The 17424-nt window shown below is 43.8% G+C and overlaps 1 protein-coding gene across 2 annotated transcripts in view; it reads left to right on the top strand.

Annotated features, from left to right (window-relative positions):
• FRY (FRY microtubule binding protein) overlaps window positions 1-17424 on the top strand; it is a 367656-nt gene that overhangs the window by 72325 nt on the left and 277907 nt on the right. The window contains exon 3 of one of the 2 annotated variants that reach the window (XM_083169830.1): window positions 15699-15773. The exons of the other annotated variant lie outside the window; for it this stretch is intronic. The gene's annotated coding sequence lies outside the window, so the exon portion shown is untranslated. The remainder of the gene's footprint in view (window positions 1-15698; window positions 15774-17424) is intronic. 2 annotated transcript variants of the gene reach the window in all.

The raw sequence follows: 17424 nt of genomic DNA, 5'->3' as shown, positions 1-17424 counted from the left end.
GCTGTACCATTATGCCCCCTTGAGTTGTCATCCTCCTTCTCCGTGTGGCGCCTTCACCGCCTCAGCCCCGTGGTCCGCCTGACATCCTGAGCCCTCCTGGGCTAATTTAAAGTTATGCAATGTCTCTTATTCAAACGCATCTCTCTCTCTCTCTCTCTCTCTCTCTCTCTCTCTCTCTCTCTCTCTCTCTCTCTCTCTCTCTCTCTCTCTCTCTCTCTTTCCTCCCCTCCTCATAAATATAATTTTTTTTTTTATAAATGGCATAAAAGCAAAAAAAAAAGTTATCTAGCCCAAAAATGACTTTTTGGCCTATATGGCTACAGGCTCCTCCTACCTTCATGGAGTGATGACTGATAAGTAAACCTGTACCTATTGTGCTTAACAAAATGCTGCCATATGCTTGATAACCTTTTTTTTTTTGCTTTTATGCAATTTATAAAACTTTTTATATATTTATCAGGAGGTGTGCAGATATCTTTTTTTACAGTTTTGGAAACATTGCATATACCCACTGTTATGTGATTTAGCACCCAGGATTTATAGCAGTAATGGAGTGCAGTTTTTTCTTATGCCTTAAACACAAAAATGGGGCAGGGCCTTGTGCCAGCTAAGCCACAGCCCATATAAACATGGGGCGTGGCCTTCTCTGAGATAGGCCACACCCATTTTTAAATGGTATCGGCTCTTTGTTTTAACAGAGCATATTTTTTGTGTCTTTCTCTCTCATTGGTTGGCCACCCCTGAACTAGAATATCTGCTAGGACCACAAATGCAGTTGCTTGTATGTATAGTCAAACAGGATGCACACAGTTTACATGGATTAGGGAATATTTGTACTATGTTGGTTACATGTCTAAGTAAGACTAATGTATACATTTTTATAGTAATTTCGCAAAGTGCATCATGGGTCTTAAAATGGCTACACTGTATAAATCTATATATTTATGAAGGCTTGCAAACTACTTACAATAATCAAGCACGTTTATGCTGCATAACACCCCACAGATGCTGCTGTATGTATTGTAACCATCCTTTAATCATACATTTAAAGACTTTATTGTGAGCCCTGCTCTCTCTGATTACTGGGCGGATATTACCAGGGATAATTTCATTCATTCGGAACAAATTGCATCTTATGCAGGTAGCCAGAATTATTTGCTCTCCCAATCAATGAATAAAGCCAGCATTGAGGCAAAATGTGTTCGGCCTTTATAAACACTTCCCACAAAATACATCCAATTCTGTTGATTTTGGACATGTTTGACATTTTCTTCCCCAGCCTGTACAAAAGGTTGAGTGAGACACCATTTTATAGAATACGGGTACTGTGCAAATGAGACTTAGCACAGTGGATGAAGTGTGGGTCATGCAGCCATTGGCCTCAGAGTCGAATTCCTTGAAAATGCCAAAGTAAACGCTGTGTCTCTCTCATTTGTGTGCCTTGGTCTTCAGTGAGGCCTCTGAGAGAGAGTCGCGGTTTGACCCCTCCCCCAAGAATATGTTCAGTAAATATAATTCTACCAACTGAGATTTACTATTTGCACCACTCTACCTAACTTTACCACTGTTATCCACACTATGCTAGCTGAACATAGTACAAATGCACTAATCACCTTGGTGACCCAATAACTGGTTTCTCTATGGGTCAGATGCTCTAAGCTTCAAAAGTAATAAAATGGAGAGTGATAAACAACCAACCAATCAGCTCCTGTCTGACATTTTTCAAACACAGTCTGTGACATGGCAGGTAGGAGCTGATTGGCTGTCTGTCTATCACTCTCCATTTTATCACTGTTGATGCTTAGTGCATCTGGCCCAATGTGTTGGGGAGAGAATAGTGGGTCCCTAGGTAACATTTGTTGACGGCGCATAATTATATGAATATAAGAAAAAATTGTACTAAATCTTGGTAATAGGAAAGCTGAAGCGCTAAAGTTGTAAAGAGTGTGTGTAAAAATTACACAAACAGGTGTGATCCCTCCACCAGGCGCAACAAGTGGTAAGTATAGAAACAATACGTCCCTATTAGGAGATAGTGCCTCCTCTTCTCCGCCTCCGAATTATGGGGTAAAGGAAGGAATGGACAGGATTCTGAAATCAAACGTCTCCCCGTCACTATTTCCTGTGGTTGCTCGTCCTCCTGTATTTGGGCGTGTTCTCCCAGATATTATACCAGGGGTTGCCTTAGCAATGGAGAACTGTGTATTAGGCAGCTCTCTTAGGGTCCAGTGGGTGAACTTCGTCGGTCCCGGTTTACCTCCTTTGATCGCCAGATGATACGTGAGTCCACCTTAAAACCAGCATGCGTCCCCGTCTCCCTCCAACGCATTTCAAACTCCACTGAGGTTTTAATCAAGGAGTGTGTCACACTCCTACAGGTCCGAATTCAGCCCCGTCTCTGCTGGTGGGGGTGTGCGCATGCACATAGTCGCTTATGCATATGTGCAAACCCCCAGAACGGACGCCTTCTATGAATTTTTTCACATGCCGAGGAGTTCGCAAAATGAGCTACAGGTAGGTGGTCACCGGGGTCCGCCCAGCGTTTCTCAGGCGTGCCCACGAAAAACGGTGGGCGCGCCCATGGTAATGCTGAAGCCAGACCCCAGCAAACACAGGCACGACCCTGCCTGCTTGGGCAGGGAACAATCCTTTGATGGTGAGTAACTGTGGAATGATTTTTCCTCTGTGCGGGCACATGCGAGCGGCTGGGTTAGCATACAACTCCGCTCACACTGTAATGTGAGGGTTCAGGCGTCGGGGTGGGTGTGCGTTCGGCGGGCAGCGTTTACCTGATCGCTAAGCAGCGAATATATGCAGCATAGCGAACGGGGCTGAATTACCCCCTTTATCTCCATCTGCCCTGTCATTTTTCAAGCACAGCCTGTAACATGGCAGTTAGGATCTGATGGCTAGAACTTTATCTCCATCCAAATTCTCTCTCTAAAAAATAATAGACACCTATCTAGTGGTGCTGCAGCAGCGTGAAGGTCTGAAGGGTGAGGAAGACAGAGCCTGAGAAACATTATTAAATAAAACAGCGGGGACGCCGGGGAGCTGAGAGAGAGAAGCAGAAGGCAGCACCGTAGTAGCCAGCCTCTAACTTACTCACCAATCAACATCTCCTCTGTGGCGCTGCCTTCTGCTGCTCGTCAGCTCTCTCTCTACTGCTCCCGCTCCCAAGACTGCCCCATGCTGTGCTGCTGCTGCACCCAGCGATACCCTCTATGTCCCACAGAAGCCCCGCCGGCAATACTAGGACAGCCGCGCAACGTCAGCCAGCCTATACACTCTGTGACTTGCGCATGCGCAGTAACTGGTTTTCCCCAGGCAGGGGAAAAAACGGGAGAATCCTGTGTACCGGGAGAAAGGACCAAAAAGCGGGAAACTCCCGCTAAATGCGGGAGGGTCAGCAACCCTGCATTAGGTTGACAGGGTCATTAGGTCGACAGGTGTTAGGTCGACAGGGTCATTAGGTCGACAGGGTCATTAGGTCGACAGTGAAAAAGTCGACATGGTTTGTTTTCTTTTCAAAAAAATTTTTTCAAGCAACGACACAGTCAACATAGCACCGCATCCCCTTACTCGCCATGCTTCGGGCACGGTGCCTCGCTACGCTCGGCATACTATTTTATTCTCCCACCACGCCCTAGTGGATGGTAGGGCATGAAATACCGCCTGTCGGCACATGTCGACTCATAAAACAGTCAAATGACCCCATGTCGACCTTTTGCCTGTCGACCTTCCCTATGTCGACCTAATGACCCTGTCGACCATATAACAGGTGACCTAATGACCCTGTCGACCTAATGACCCTGTCGACCTTCAGTCATGTCGACCTAAATGCATGTCTACCTAAATGCAGGTCGACCTTAATGCAGGTCGACCTAGTGGTGTAGACCTAATGCTTGTAGACCTAAATGCTGTAGACAATATGACCGTATCCCATCTAGTGGTAGAGGAATACATATTTTATGTTTACCAGATTTACCTGACAATGTTTCAGCGTTTGCCAGGACAGTGACTATTTTCAGCATCTAAAATGTCATGCAGGAAAAGGGCGTAATAAAATCAGAAATAGGGTGTGGGATGAACGGATCTAGGCGTAATTTGGGTATGTGGGGTGTGTCCAATTTCCTTCAAAAAAATACAACTAGCAAATCTAATATTCATACTGTCAGTAATTCTCTCCTGTGCAGGATGTGGTCACAGACGGCAGGGGTGGCACTGCGGCGTTTGGCAGGCGCAGTCCAGACAAGACAGTCGTGTCTGCATCTTTTTCAGGGCAGTCTAGAGCTGCTGCATAATGTCACACGTAGACATTGTGAGCCAAAACATATGGGCCCAGGCTGCGCAGACAGGGGGCTACCATAGAGATACAATTGCAGCAAAGAAATTTTTTGCAAGTGCTTTGTGGGGTGAAACTTCAAATACTGAGCAGTCTTGCCTTATGCTGGGTGTCAAAACTGTGACTGATGCTGAATTAGGCCTTCTATGCATATATTCCCAACTCACATTCAATACATATGAATTCATCTTTTATTAAGTCCCATGATAACTAGTCATAAAGTAGCAGGCAATGAGGAGTTGGTGAAAGACAATGATTGCCGGGGCTCACAATGGATGTGGGAAATTACACGTATTGTAAAAATAAGGCAGATTATAGAAAGCTTTTAGGTACTTGTTTCCTATCTGAGCGCCCAGGTTTTCTACGTACGGCACCGTAATGAAATCGGATCGCATCGGATTCGGTACTCGATGATGTACGATGGCATACGATGCTATCCGATCCGATTTCATTTTAAATCGGATCGCATCGCATGCGGTGACGCGATCAACCTGATTTTTACATTGGAATCAATGTTAAATGGTCCCTGATTTACTAACATTTACTAAAATTGAATATACAGTACTGTAAATCCAACACAAAATAGACATAGAAACCCCCAAAATCATATAATAGCTGACAGATGGTTTAAGCTTATAGCCAACATTAGAGGGGTAATGTTAATGAAGCAGTGATAGGATTGGATAACTGCACCAGTGGAGAAGTGTCACAGCAACCAATTACATGCTACTGATCATTTTGCTCAATGTTACTTCACAGCAGATTGGTTACCGACACACTTCTCCACTCTTATTGGATCACTGCTTCATACATCTACTCCTCTATTCCCTAAACCAGGCATGGGGAACCTTTGGCCCTCCTGCTGTTGTTGAACTACATATCCCAGCATGCCCTGCTACAGTTTTGCTATTTGGCCATGCTAAAACTTTGGCAAGGCATGCTGAGATGTGTAGTTCAACAACAGCTAGAGGGCCAAAGGTTCCCCATACCTACCCTAAACATTTAGGTACTTGTGTAATATCTGGGCGCCTGATGCGATTGATTGTATGCCTTAACTTAAGGCATACAATCAGATGCGATGGACGTGATTTTCCGGTAACATCACGTCGATCGCATCGCGACCAAATCGCATGCGATGCGATGGACGCGATTTTCCATAGGATTCAATGTTAAAATGGTCCTGTTCATTTCCCCACTATCCAAGTGGGCATAGAGTTGTTTTTATATAGCGTGGTGTGCGCAGCGAGCCCCGCGAGGGGATGCGGATTACTTAAAATGTATTCCGCGTCCCCTCGCGGGGCACGCTGCGCTCGACACTCTTCGGGCTCGGTGGCTCGCTGCGCTCGCCACGCTATACAAAATCAACTCTATGCCCACTTGGATAGTGGGGAAATGAACAGGACCATTTTAACATTGAATCCTATGGAAAATCGCAATTTTTCCGACCGATCAAAAATCGGGCGCCCAGATATTACACAAGTACCAACATTTATTATGATGCCTATAGAAGTAGAGATGATGGACGCTATGCCAATGTTTTTGCAATTGAGTGATTATTGGTAAATTGCGCATAACTAGGCCTAGAACTGCAAATGCACCAAATACTAATAGCTGTGCTATGCACTGCCCTTAAATTTACACAGAGTTTGCCAGAGTTTGTTGGCATTTTTGGGGAGAGCTAGCAAAAATGCAAGCATAAAACGGCGGAGCCATGTATGCATATATTCAAGCTTACTGAAGGCTCTGTATGTGTACTGTGAATATGCATTGCAGTTGGTGTGCCTTCACCATGGACCCGGTGACCTCTGTACTGTTCAGGGCAGCTTCAAACAATCGCAGCTGAGATCACCAAAGCGTCCGTCCATTAATCCCTCCCTTAGAGCAGTGGTTCCCAACCCTGGTCCTCAAGTACCCCCAACAATGCATGTTTTCCAGGTCACCCAGCAGGTGCACTCGTTATTCAGGCACATTTGAAAAGATCCACAGGTGGAGCTAATAATAGCACTTGTGATTCTGTGTGGAGACCTGAAAAACGTGCACTGTTGGGGGTACTTGAGGACCAGGGTTAGAGCCTTCAGTGTTATGTCAGCTAAAAACTGTTAGCTTTCATATAATTAACTTACTACCCTTGTAACATATTAAACTGCAGGTGGACATGTAAAATAGGAGTTATTACGTTAAAAGATATTGCATGATGCGTCATCATCAAGGCTGACTGCATATATGTAACATTTTAAGAACATTTTCCCTTCACTTCAGTGTGTCACCAATTAAGCTTTCTAGATTTTGAATTACACTCGTTATATCACTTTATTGCTATTTTGTGAATTTATATTTTGGATGGTATGTATGTTTGGTGCAATATTTTTGGGCACATTTGCAATCCTCTATGGACAGCATGCATGTATATATGTTTCCTTTCTTTTAATGGCATCTGAATTTTGCAGAAGAAACACATAGCCAACAAAAATATAGAAAAGAGCAACTAATACTATTTACACATAAAGTTTAAATCCAGTTGTAATAAGCTCATTACAAATGGAATGAAATGAGTTTATCATTCAGTGTACATGGGGGGCATTGTTCCCTATGCACGACAGCCGTGATCATTAGCCATTAAAATAAAACATATTTTGGTCATTTCCCAGTTTGCAAATGAGTTGAAAAGCAATATAATATTGGTAGCAGTAACATTGCCTATTTGCACATTTCTGCTTGGATGGCAAAGCATAATTCAGTTATTTAACATAGGATATGTGCCTGACATATAGCGCACTTCGGTATAACTGGGTTACATGGAGAATTGCTTTGTCTGTGCAGCTGTAAAATTACATTTAGATTTATTAACTGCTTATAAAATCATCAATTGATCGTGTGGAGCAACCAATCAGTACAAGATAAATCCAACCAGTGCTATTTTTCAGCAGGCTCCAGCAGGAACTGAGGGCCTTATTCTAGTTCACTCTTTCTGACAAAATCCTTCTTAGATGGACAAAACCATGTGCACTGCAGGGGGGCAGATTTAAAATATGCAGAGAGAATTAGATTTGGGTGAGTCATTTTGTTTCTGTGCAGGGTAAATACTGGCTGCTTTATTTTTACACTGCAATATCGATCTCACTTTGAAGTAAAACCCCACCCAAATCTAACTCTCTCTGCACAAGTAACACCTGCCCCACCTGCAGTGCACATGGTTTTGTCCATCTAAGAAGGATTTTGTCAGAAAGAGTGAACTAGAATAAGGACCTCAGTTCCTGCTGGAGCCTGCTGAAAAATAGCACTGAATCCAACACACTGTAGCATGAGGTCTCTTGCTTTTGAAGCTTATCTGTTGGCGTTATTTAAATGCACTTGACGTGACTCTCTGGAGCACATAAAATGTATATGTGCTTAAATTGCATACAATCCAAAGCTTGGTAAGGTAAGCAACATCATCTGTACATAGCATTGCCTAACAGAAGATAAGGGCCAATTGGATCCGTCACAGTGTCCTCAGCAGAGCACGTATCAGTCAACGCATGAACCAAGGGTGTCGTAAGAGAGTAAAAAGGCCCGTGTGAACCCTCCTCTCTGCCAGGAGCCGTGCCGGGAGCAGTAAGGTCTGAGCACCTGACAGGGAGCGTGGTTCACGATGACGGAGCTTTTTGGTAGTGCATTATATATAGGCAGTCGAATTCTGAGGGAATATTGTGGTGAAGACTATCCCATACCATCGGTATGCTCTGGGTTAATGGGAGCTTGGGATGAGCAGGTGATGGATAGTTAGCGGCAGTAGACAGCTTATGGTTGGTTGTGAGACTAAGGTAATAGACTTCAGGAACTCCAGGTCATGAACTGAGATGTGACGGCAGGTAGTAGGCCATGGGTTCACCAGGGCAGTGCTCGTAGACCCTGCTCTCAAACCTATGGGCTCAGCCTTAAGAGCACCAAGCCATTCATGGAGAACTACAGTAAAAGCTAGAAGTAGGCAACAGTATGCTCGGCCAAACACAAGCCAGAGAGTTTAGGTAGCCACAGGGTTACCGGGAACATCACATGTTCATATTTTCTTAAATCTGTACCTCACACTAAACCCTCGACCGGCATGGACCTAACCACATTTTTCTCACTGAGGGGTAGATTTATTAAGCTCGTTGAAGTGATAAAGTGTCTGGTTTTTATCACCGGCCAATCAGTTCATACCTGTCATTTTTCAAACCAAGCCTGTAACTTCCCAGGTAGGAGCTGATTGGCAGGTGATAAAAACCAGACACTTTATCACTTCATTGAGCTTAATAAATCTGCCCCTGAGTTAGATGCAACGCTCAATGTGCAGTCATATGCCACAAGGAGGCACAATCACGGCAGCCGAGAGGTATGCCGGGCCCTAGTAAAATTGGGGGTGTGGCCTAATTGTGGGAGGAGTGGACACCTCCCGCCATAAGGCCACGCCCCCAAAATTATTCTGAGGAGAGTGAAAAAAACCTCTAAAGTCGAGGGGGGAGTGTTATAATCCACCCACGCCATCAGCAGCAGCACACACCTACAGCATGTGATGTGCTGACAGCAGACTCAGCATAGCACATGCTGTAGGTGTGTGCTGCTGCTGCCCGGGAGGGACAGAGGGGGTCGGACCAGGGCCCCCGTCTGGCCCCTCCAGCAAACCCGAGCCCAGGTAATTAGTACCCGATCCCCCCCCCCCCCCCCTCTTAGTGGCCCTTGGCACAATATATGTATGACTACTAAATAATTATGCTATGCTAGAACATGTGAGCAGGCCACAGAATATCAGTTTAATGCATAGGTTCCCAAACGCGGTCCTCAAGGCACCCCAACGGTCCAGGTATTAAGTATATCCATGCTTGGCCACAGGTGACTTAATTGGTAACCCAGTAAGTCTGATTTAACCATCTGTGCTGAGCCATGGATATGCCTAAAACCTGGACCATTGGGGTGCCTTGAGGACCGCGTTTGGGAACCTCTGGTTTAATGTTAAAGCAACATCATACTTATGGCATTCACATATAATAATAATAATAATAATAATAATAATGTTATTTATATACATATAGAGGCAGATGTATCAAACCTTCAAGAGTGATAACATGAAATAGTTGCCCATAGCAACCAATCAACTTCTGCCATTTTATAGTGTGAGGGTTCAGGCGTCGGGGTGGGTGTGCGTTCGGCGGGCAGCATTTACCTGATCGCTAAGTAGCGAATATATGCAGCATAGCGAACGGGGCCGAATTACCCCCTTTATCTCCATCTGCCCTGTCATTTTTCAAGCACAGCCTGTAACATGGCTAGAACTTTATCTCCATCCAAATTCTCTCTCTAAAAAATAATAGACACCTATCTAGTGGTGCTGCAGCAGCGTGAAGGTCTGAAGGGTGAGGGAGACAGAGCCTGAGAAACATTATTAAATAAAACAGCGGGGACGCCGGGGAGCTGAGAGAGAGAAGCAGAAGGCAGCACCGTAGCAGCCAGCCTCTAACTTACTCACCAATCACCATCTCCTCTGCGGCGCTGCCTTCTGCTGCTCGTCAGCTCTCTCTCTACTGCTCCTGCTACCAAGGCTGCCCCATGCTGTGCTGCTGCTGCACCCAGCGATACCCTCTATGTCCCACAGAAGCCCCGCCGGCAATACTAGGACAGCCGCGCAACGTCAGCCAGCCTATACACTTTGTGACTTGCGCATGCGCAGTAACTGGTTTTCCCCAGGCAGGGGGAAAAAACGGGAGAATCCTGTGTACTCCCGGGAGACCGGGAGAAAGGACCAAAAAGCGGGAAACTCCCGCTAAATGCGGGAGGGTCAGCAACCCTGCATTAGGTTGACAGGGTCATTAGGTCGACATGTGTTAGGTCGACAGGTGTTAGGTCGACAGGGTCATTAGGTCGACAGGTATAAGGTCGACAGGGTCATTAGGTCGACAATGAAAAAGTCGACATGGTTTGTTTGTTTTTTCGGAAAAAAAAATTTCAAGCAACTACACAGTCAACATAGCACCGCATCCCCTCGCATGGCTCGCTGCACTTGCTACGCTCGGCACACTATTTTATTCTCCCACCACGCCCTAGTGGATGGTAGGGCATGAAATACCGCCTGTCGACACATGTCGACTCATAAAACAGTCAAATGACCCCATGTCGACCTTTTGCCTGTCGACCTTCCCTATGTCGACCTAATGACCCTGTCGACCATATAAAAGTCGACCTAATGACCCCGTCGACCTAATGACCCTGTCGACCTTCGGTCATGTCGACCTAAATGCATGTCTACCTAAATGCAGGTCGACCTTAATGCAGGTCGACCTAGTGGTGTAGACCTAATGCTTGTAGACCTAAATGCTGTAGACAATATGACCGTATCCCATCTAGTGGTAGAGGAATACATATTTTATGTTTACCAGATTTACCTGACAATGTTTCAGCGTTTGCCAGGACAGTGATTATTTTCAGCATCTAAAATGCCATGCAGGAAAAGGGCGTGATAAAATCAGAAATAGGGTGTGGGATGAACGGATCTAGGCGTAATTTGGGTATGTGGGGTGTGTCCAATTTCCTTAAAAAAATACAAATAGCAAATCTAATATTCATACTGTCAGTAATTCTCTCCTGTGCAGGATGTGGTCACAGACGCACAAAAAAAAGGCTTTTTTCCAATCGCACAGGTGAGGATATCTGTGTATGTGATATAACCCTTTTATATAATGATGAGACTTTAAATAAGTCTTTATTTTAGGGTGTGCTGCCACTAGAACAGAAGCTTAGATACAGTTTTTGAGAAAGAGAAGGCTGTCATTAGTGTGGCGCACTGGTAAAGAGAGGTGGTTTTAATAAAAATTAACTTTTAATTATTACATCTTAAAATGGCGATATATAAAACACATAACATACATGGGTAAAGTTTTTTCAAGGTAAAGATAAAAAAGGAATGAATCCTTGCTTAGTGTGTTTCGATATCCCTTAATGAAAGTTATGGACAGTGGTTGTATCAGTGCCACACTTGATGGGTGCACTGATCACTGCCTTCAATAATATCACAAGTATCCCCACTGTTCGGGCCCCCTCACATTTATTTTATGATGATTTGGTGTGTCTTGTTCAAAATCGCCTGGTGTGTATCCACACGTAATTTCGTATGCAATAAATTGGTTGGATATGGAGTATTATACTTCCTCAATTAAATTGCATTATAACAGAAAGATATGCCACTGTAGGTGTATGAAAGAGGCCGCAGTGAGGTTGGTGAGGCGGATTCGGGTATTTTGCATATAGCATATGCCGCTCATACACTACCAAACTCAGGCTTTAATAAATACAGTTGGTTGGTTGGCTCTGGATATGGTGTAAGACACTGTTTATGATGCGTTTAGTTCACCAATCATCATTGTATTGGAGAAACAAGTGTGGGGATAATATGCAGTGGGCCCCTACTGGGTGAGTCCCCTTAAAATTATTATCATGTGATTAAATGCGTCTTATCACAATCGCCCAGTGTGTACCCACAATGGAGATTGATACAATAAATTGGTTGGTTCATACATTCAAATTTTTACTGAATATTACAGTTTATTTATTTGTATCAGGTAGCACTTCGGCTGTAAATACGTGGAGGAGCTCCTAACGGCGAATGAGGTTGGCAGGAGTATTGCTTATAGCATGCCGCTCATACGCCCAGGTTCTCTCTGTACACCTGTCTGTTCTCCGGGTATACACACAGGCAGTGTTATTGTAGTTTGTATGCCGGTGTTACACTGGGAGACACCGCAGTGTGATGGTCTCAGTGCGGCTCCCCCTATCAGTGCAACTTTGTATTCCGGTTACACGCTGATGTTACAGGTAGGCAGTATGGACGCCGGACATCTTTAGCAGCCCAAACAGCTGGCTGCTGTGCAGCAGGATTGGAGGAGATCGTGGTCAGGGTCTGACCCCACGACTCCTGTCCGATAGTCTCTCTGGTACTGCCTGTGGTGCGCAACAATCACAAATCAAAATACATTGTGTATTGGGGAAGGGATATGGGAGTTTAGCACACTAGTGTGTGTGGTCTAATATCACAAGTATCCCCACTGTTCGGGCCCCCTCACATTTATTTTACGATGATTTGGTGTGTCTTGTTTCAAATCGCCTGGTGTGTATCCACACGCAATTTCGTATGCAATAAATTGGTTGGATATGGAGTATTATACTTCCTCAATTAAATTGCATTATAACAGAAAGATATGCCACTGTAGGTGTATGAAAGGGGCCGCAGTGAGGTTGGTGAGGCGGATTCGGGTATTTTGCCTATAGCATATGCCGCTCATACAGTTGGTTGGATGGCTGTGGATATGGTGTAAGACACTGTTTATGATGAGTTTAGTTCACCAATCATCATTGTATTGGAGAAACAAGTGCGGGGATAATATACAGTGGGCAACTCTATGCCCACTTGGATAGTGGGGAATGAACAGGACCATTTTAATATTGAATCCTATGGAAAATCGCGTCGCGATGCGATCAACGCGAGTTTTCTGACCCGATCAAAAATCGGGCGCCCAGATATTACACAAGTACCAACATTTATTATGATGCCTATAGAAGTCGAGATGATGGACGCTATGCCAATGTTTTTGCAATTGAGTGATTATTGGTAAATTGCGCATAACTAGGCTTTGAACTGCTAATGCACCAAATACTAATAGCTGTGCTATGCACTGCCCTTAAATTTATGCAGAGTGATTGACAGGCAGTTTGTTGGCATTTTTGGGGAGAGCTAGCAAAAATGCAAGCATAAAATGGCGGAGCCATGTATGCATATATTCAAGCTTACTGAAGGCTCTGTATGTGTACTGTGAATATGCATTGCAGTTGGTGTGCCTTCACCATGGACCCGGTGACCTCTGTACTGTTCAGGGCAGCTTCAAACAATCGCAGCTGAGATCACCAAAGCGTCCGTCCATTAATCCCTCCCTTAGAGCAGTGGTTCCCAACCCTGGTCCTCAAGTACCCCCAACAGTGCACGTTTTCCAGGTCACCCAGCAGGTGCACTCGTTATTCAGGCACATTTGAAAAGATCCACAGGTGGAGCTAATAATAGCACTTGTGATTCTGTGTGGAGACCTGGAAAACGTGCACTGTTGGGGGTACTTGAGGACCAGGGTTGGAACCACTGCCTTAGAGCCTTCAGTGTTACAGTATGTCAGCTAAAAACTGTTAGCTTTCATAGAATTAACTTACTACCCTTGTAACATATTAAACTGCAGGTGGACATGTAAAATGGGAGTTATTAGGTTAAAAGATATTGCATGATGCGTCATCATCAAGGCTGACTGCATATATGTAACATTTTAAGAACATTTTCCCTTCACTTCAGTGTGTCACCAATTAAGCTTTCTAGATTTTGAATTACACTCGTTATATCACTTTATTGCTATTTTGTGAATTTATATTTTGGATGGTATGTATGTTTGGTGCAATATTTTTGGGCACATTTGCAATCCCCTCTATGGACAGCATGCATGTATATATGTTTCCTTTCTTTTAATGGCATCTGAATTTTGCAGAAGGAACACATAGCCAACAAAAATATAGAAAAGAGCAACTAATACTATTTACACATAAAGTACAGGTTTAAATCCAGTTTAATAAGCTCATTACAAATGGAATGAAATGAGTTTATCATTCAGTGTACATGGGGGGGCATTGTTCCCTATGCACGACAGCCGTGATCATTAGCCATTAAAATAAAACATATTTTGGTCATTTCCCAGTTTGCAAATGAGTTGAAAAGCAATATAATATCGGTAGCAGTAACATTGCCTATTGAACATTTCTGCTTGGATGGCAAAGCATAATTCAGTTATTTAACATAGGATATGTGCCTGACATATAGCGCATTTCGGTATAACTGGGTTACATGGAGAATTGCTTTGTCTGTGCAGCTGTAAAATTACATTTAGATTTATTAACTGCTTATAAAATCATCAATTGATCGTGTGGAGCAACCAATCAGTACAAGATAAATCCAACCAGTGCTATTTTTCAGCAGGCTCCAGCAGGAACTGAGGGCCTTATTCTAGTTCACTCTTTCTGACAAAATCCTTCTTAGATGGACAAAACCATGTGCACTGCAGGTGAGGCAGGTGTTACTTGTGCAGAGATAATCAGATTTGGGTGGGGTTTTACACCTGCCTCACCTGCAGTGCACATGGTTTTGTCCATCAAAGAAATATTTGGGCAGAAAGAGTGAACTAGAATAAGGGCCTCAGTTCCTGCTGGAGACTGCTGAAAAATTGCCCTGGTCTTTGTCCCCCTGATAATGTCATATGTGTGTACATATGTTACATGTATGTTTTGAGACTAATAGAAAGGTGTGTTTGTAGATAGTGCTACACTTCAATGTCACATGTGAACACAACCATGTCTAATAACCCACATTGATATATGAAACATGCACCATTGGTGTGATGTGAGGTTATGGGCACAGTTCTGCTCATGTGAAGTATGTGATGGGACAAGAGAAACCATGTGCACTGCAGGGGGGCAGATTTAAAATATGCAGAGAGAATTAGATTTGGGTGAGTCATTTTGTTTCTGTGCAGGGTAAATACTGGCTGCTTTATTTTTACACTGCAATATCAATCTCACTTTGAAGTAAAACCCCACCCAAATCTAATTCTCTCTGCACAAGTAACACCTGCCTCACCTGCAGTGCACATGGTTTTGTCCATCTAAGAAGGATTTTGGCAGAAAGAGTGAACTAGAATAAGGGCCTCAGTTCCTGCTGGAGCCTGCTGAAAAATAGCACTGAATCCAACACACTGTAGCATGAGGTCTCTTGCTTTTGAAGCTTATCTGTTGGCGTTATTTAAATGCACTTGACGTGACTCTCTGGAGCACATAAAATGTATATGTGCTTAAATTGTATACATTCCTAAGCTTGGCAAGGTAAGCAACATCATCTGTACATAGCATTGCCTAACAGAAGAAAATGGCCAATTGGATCCGTCACAGTGTCCTCAGCAGAGCGCATATCAGTCAACGCATGAACCAAGGGTGTCGTAAGAGAGTAAAAAGGCCCGTGTGAACCCTCCTCTCTGCCAGGAGCAGTGCTGGGAGCAGTAAGGTCTGAGCACCTGACAGGTAGCGTGGTTCACGATGATGGAGCTTATTGGTAGTGCATTATATATAGGCAGTCGAATTCGGAGGATAGTCGGAACTACCAATGGTGCAGCAGTTGCCCCTGAGGACCTGTGCACCGGGGCCCATGAGGACTAAGGGTGGTAGAGAGAAAAAATATGTGTAAATTGTAGATCACATTGTTTACAAAGGCCCCGTCAATACAGTGTTGGGGGTATCGATTTTTTAATCATTGTGTTTTTTGCAGGAGGAAGCAGTTAAGTTCCAAACAGGAAGTTGCACCATTCCAAAGCTGGAGCTGTTTGACTGAATAAATTGTGAGGTAAGGAACATCCTAATGTAGTATCATTGCCTGCATACAGTACATCTGTCTCATGAGTGTTTACAGCTCCCCTTTGTTTGCAATAAGCAGTGCCAGCCTTGGAGTATGGGTCATGGAGTCAACAGAATGAAGGTAAACATACGTTAAGCAGGCTTGCCTACCCTCCCGGAATGGCCGTGAGGCTCCCGAAAATCGGGTCCACCTCCCGGCCCCCCAGAAAGGTGGGCAAGTCTCCCCCTTGCCGGCCAGAGGCCCTGCTCCCCCCCTCCCCGCAGATCATATTACCCTCGTTTACCACAAATCGTGGGTCCGTGAGGACGCAAAACGCGTAATTTCACGTCATTTTTAGCCCTGCCCCCTACTCGCAGACCTGCGAATCGCGGTGTTTGTGTGGATTGGGGGCGGGGCTTTGAGTCAGTCGCCTTGTTTCCGCCCCCCGACCATGAGATTCAGCAGGCAAATGTAAAAGTCGACAAGTATGACATTAGGTTGACCACTAAAGGTCGATATGGCTTAGGTCAACACCTCAAATATGTCGACATGGCTAAGGTCAGAAGGTCAACACGCACATTAGATCAACATTGGGAAGGTCGACATGTTGTTGTTTTTTTTTCGTTTTTTTTCCTGTCTATGTCGATGTAAGTCAGTGTACCTCATCCCCTCACATGGCTCGTTGTGCTTGCCATGTTTCAGGCCCAGTGCCTCGCTGCACTCAGCACACTATTTTAATCTCATTCCATGTCTGAAGGGCCCCATACATCAGCAATTAATTGTGACAATTTTCAGATCTGGAGATGATTGCCACAATTAATTTTAGATGTGTGGGCTCCCCCTTTTGGCAATCCCAATCAAAATCGCCAATCGATTGCTTAATCAGATTTTTAAACATGTTTAATAATCTGGTATTATCTGCAGATCTTTTTTATATGTGTGGGCATTCCCAATTCGTCTTCTTCATCTATTTACATTATGAACAGCTGAAATGACAATCGATTGGGCAATTTCCAGATATGAAGATGCAATCTTTAGATGGAAAAATCTGCCGATCACTGAAAAAATCTGTAATGTGTGGGCAAGTCAGATAGATTGTAAAATCCATTTATCTGGCCAAAAAATCCCTGTTTCTGGAAATCCATAATTTGTGATTGCTGATGTATGGGGCCCATTAGTGTATGATAGGGGATGAACTACCCCCTGTTTTTGAGAAAAAGTTTAAAAAAAAACACGTCGACCTTCCGACTGTCTACCTTCCCCATGTCGACATTTATTATCAAATATATATATATATATATAACATATATTTTTAACTTTTTTCCCCCCAATAAGAATATAAGAATATAGATTGTGAGGGAACAATATCATTGGAATAATTGGATAATATTGAATAACACTTGAAATATAAAGTAGTATATTAATTTCTATTTTTTTTTTCATAGTTTTCAATAGTTTACGTAACTGAATAAAATTGCATTGCAATTAATAAATGCATCTTTTTGTTAAAAAAAATCTTTTTGATTTTTGCAATTAATGGGAAATTCAATTACATTCAATGCATGCGATGGCCGTTCCAAAATGGCACATCACGTCCACCCACATTGCGAGTTTTGCCTTGCATCAGGCAGTTACAGTACCCTCAACATAAATAGTAACT

The sequence above is a fragment of the Crinia signifera genome, chromosome 2, assembly GCF_055691185.1.
Source record: "Crinia signifera chromosome 2, ASM5569118v1, whole genome shotgun sequence".
NCBI classification, from domain to species: domain Eukaryota; kingdom Metazoa; phylum Chordata; class Amphibia; order Anura; family Myobatrachidae; genus Crinia; species Crinia signifera.
The sequence above is the reverse complement of the archived record's forward strand: the minus strand, read 5'-3'. Positions and strand labels throughout refer to the sequence as shown.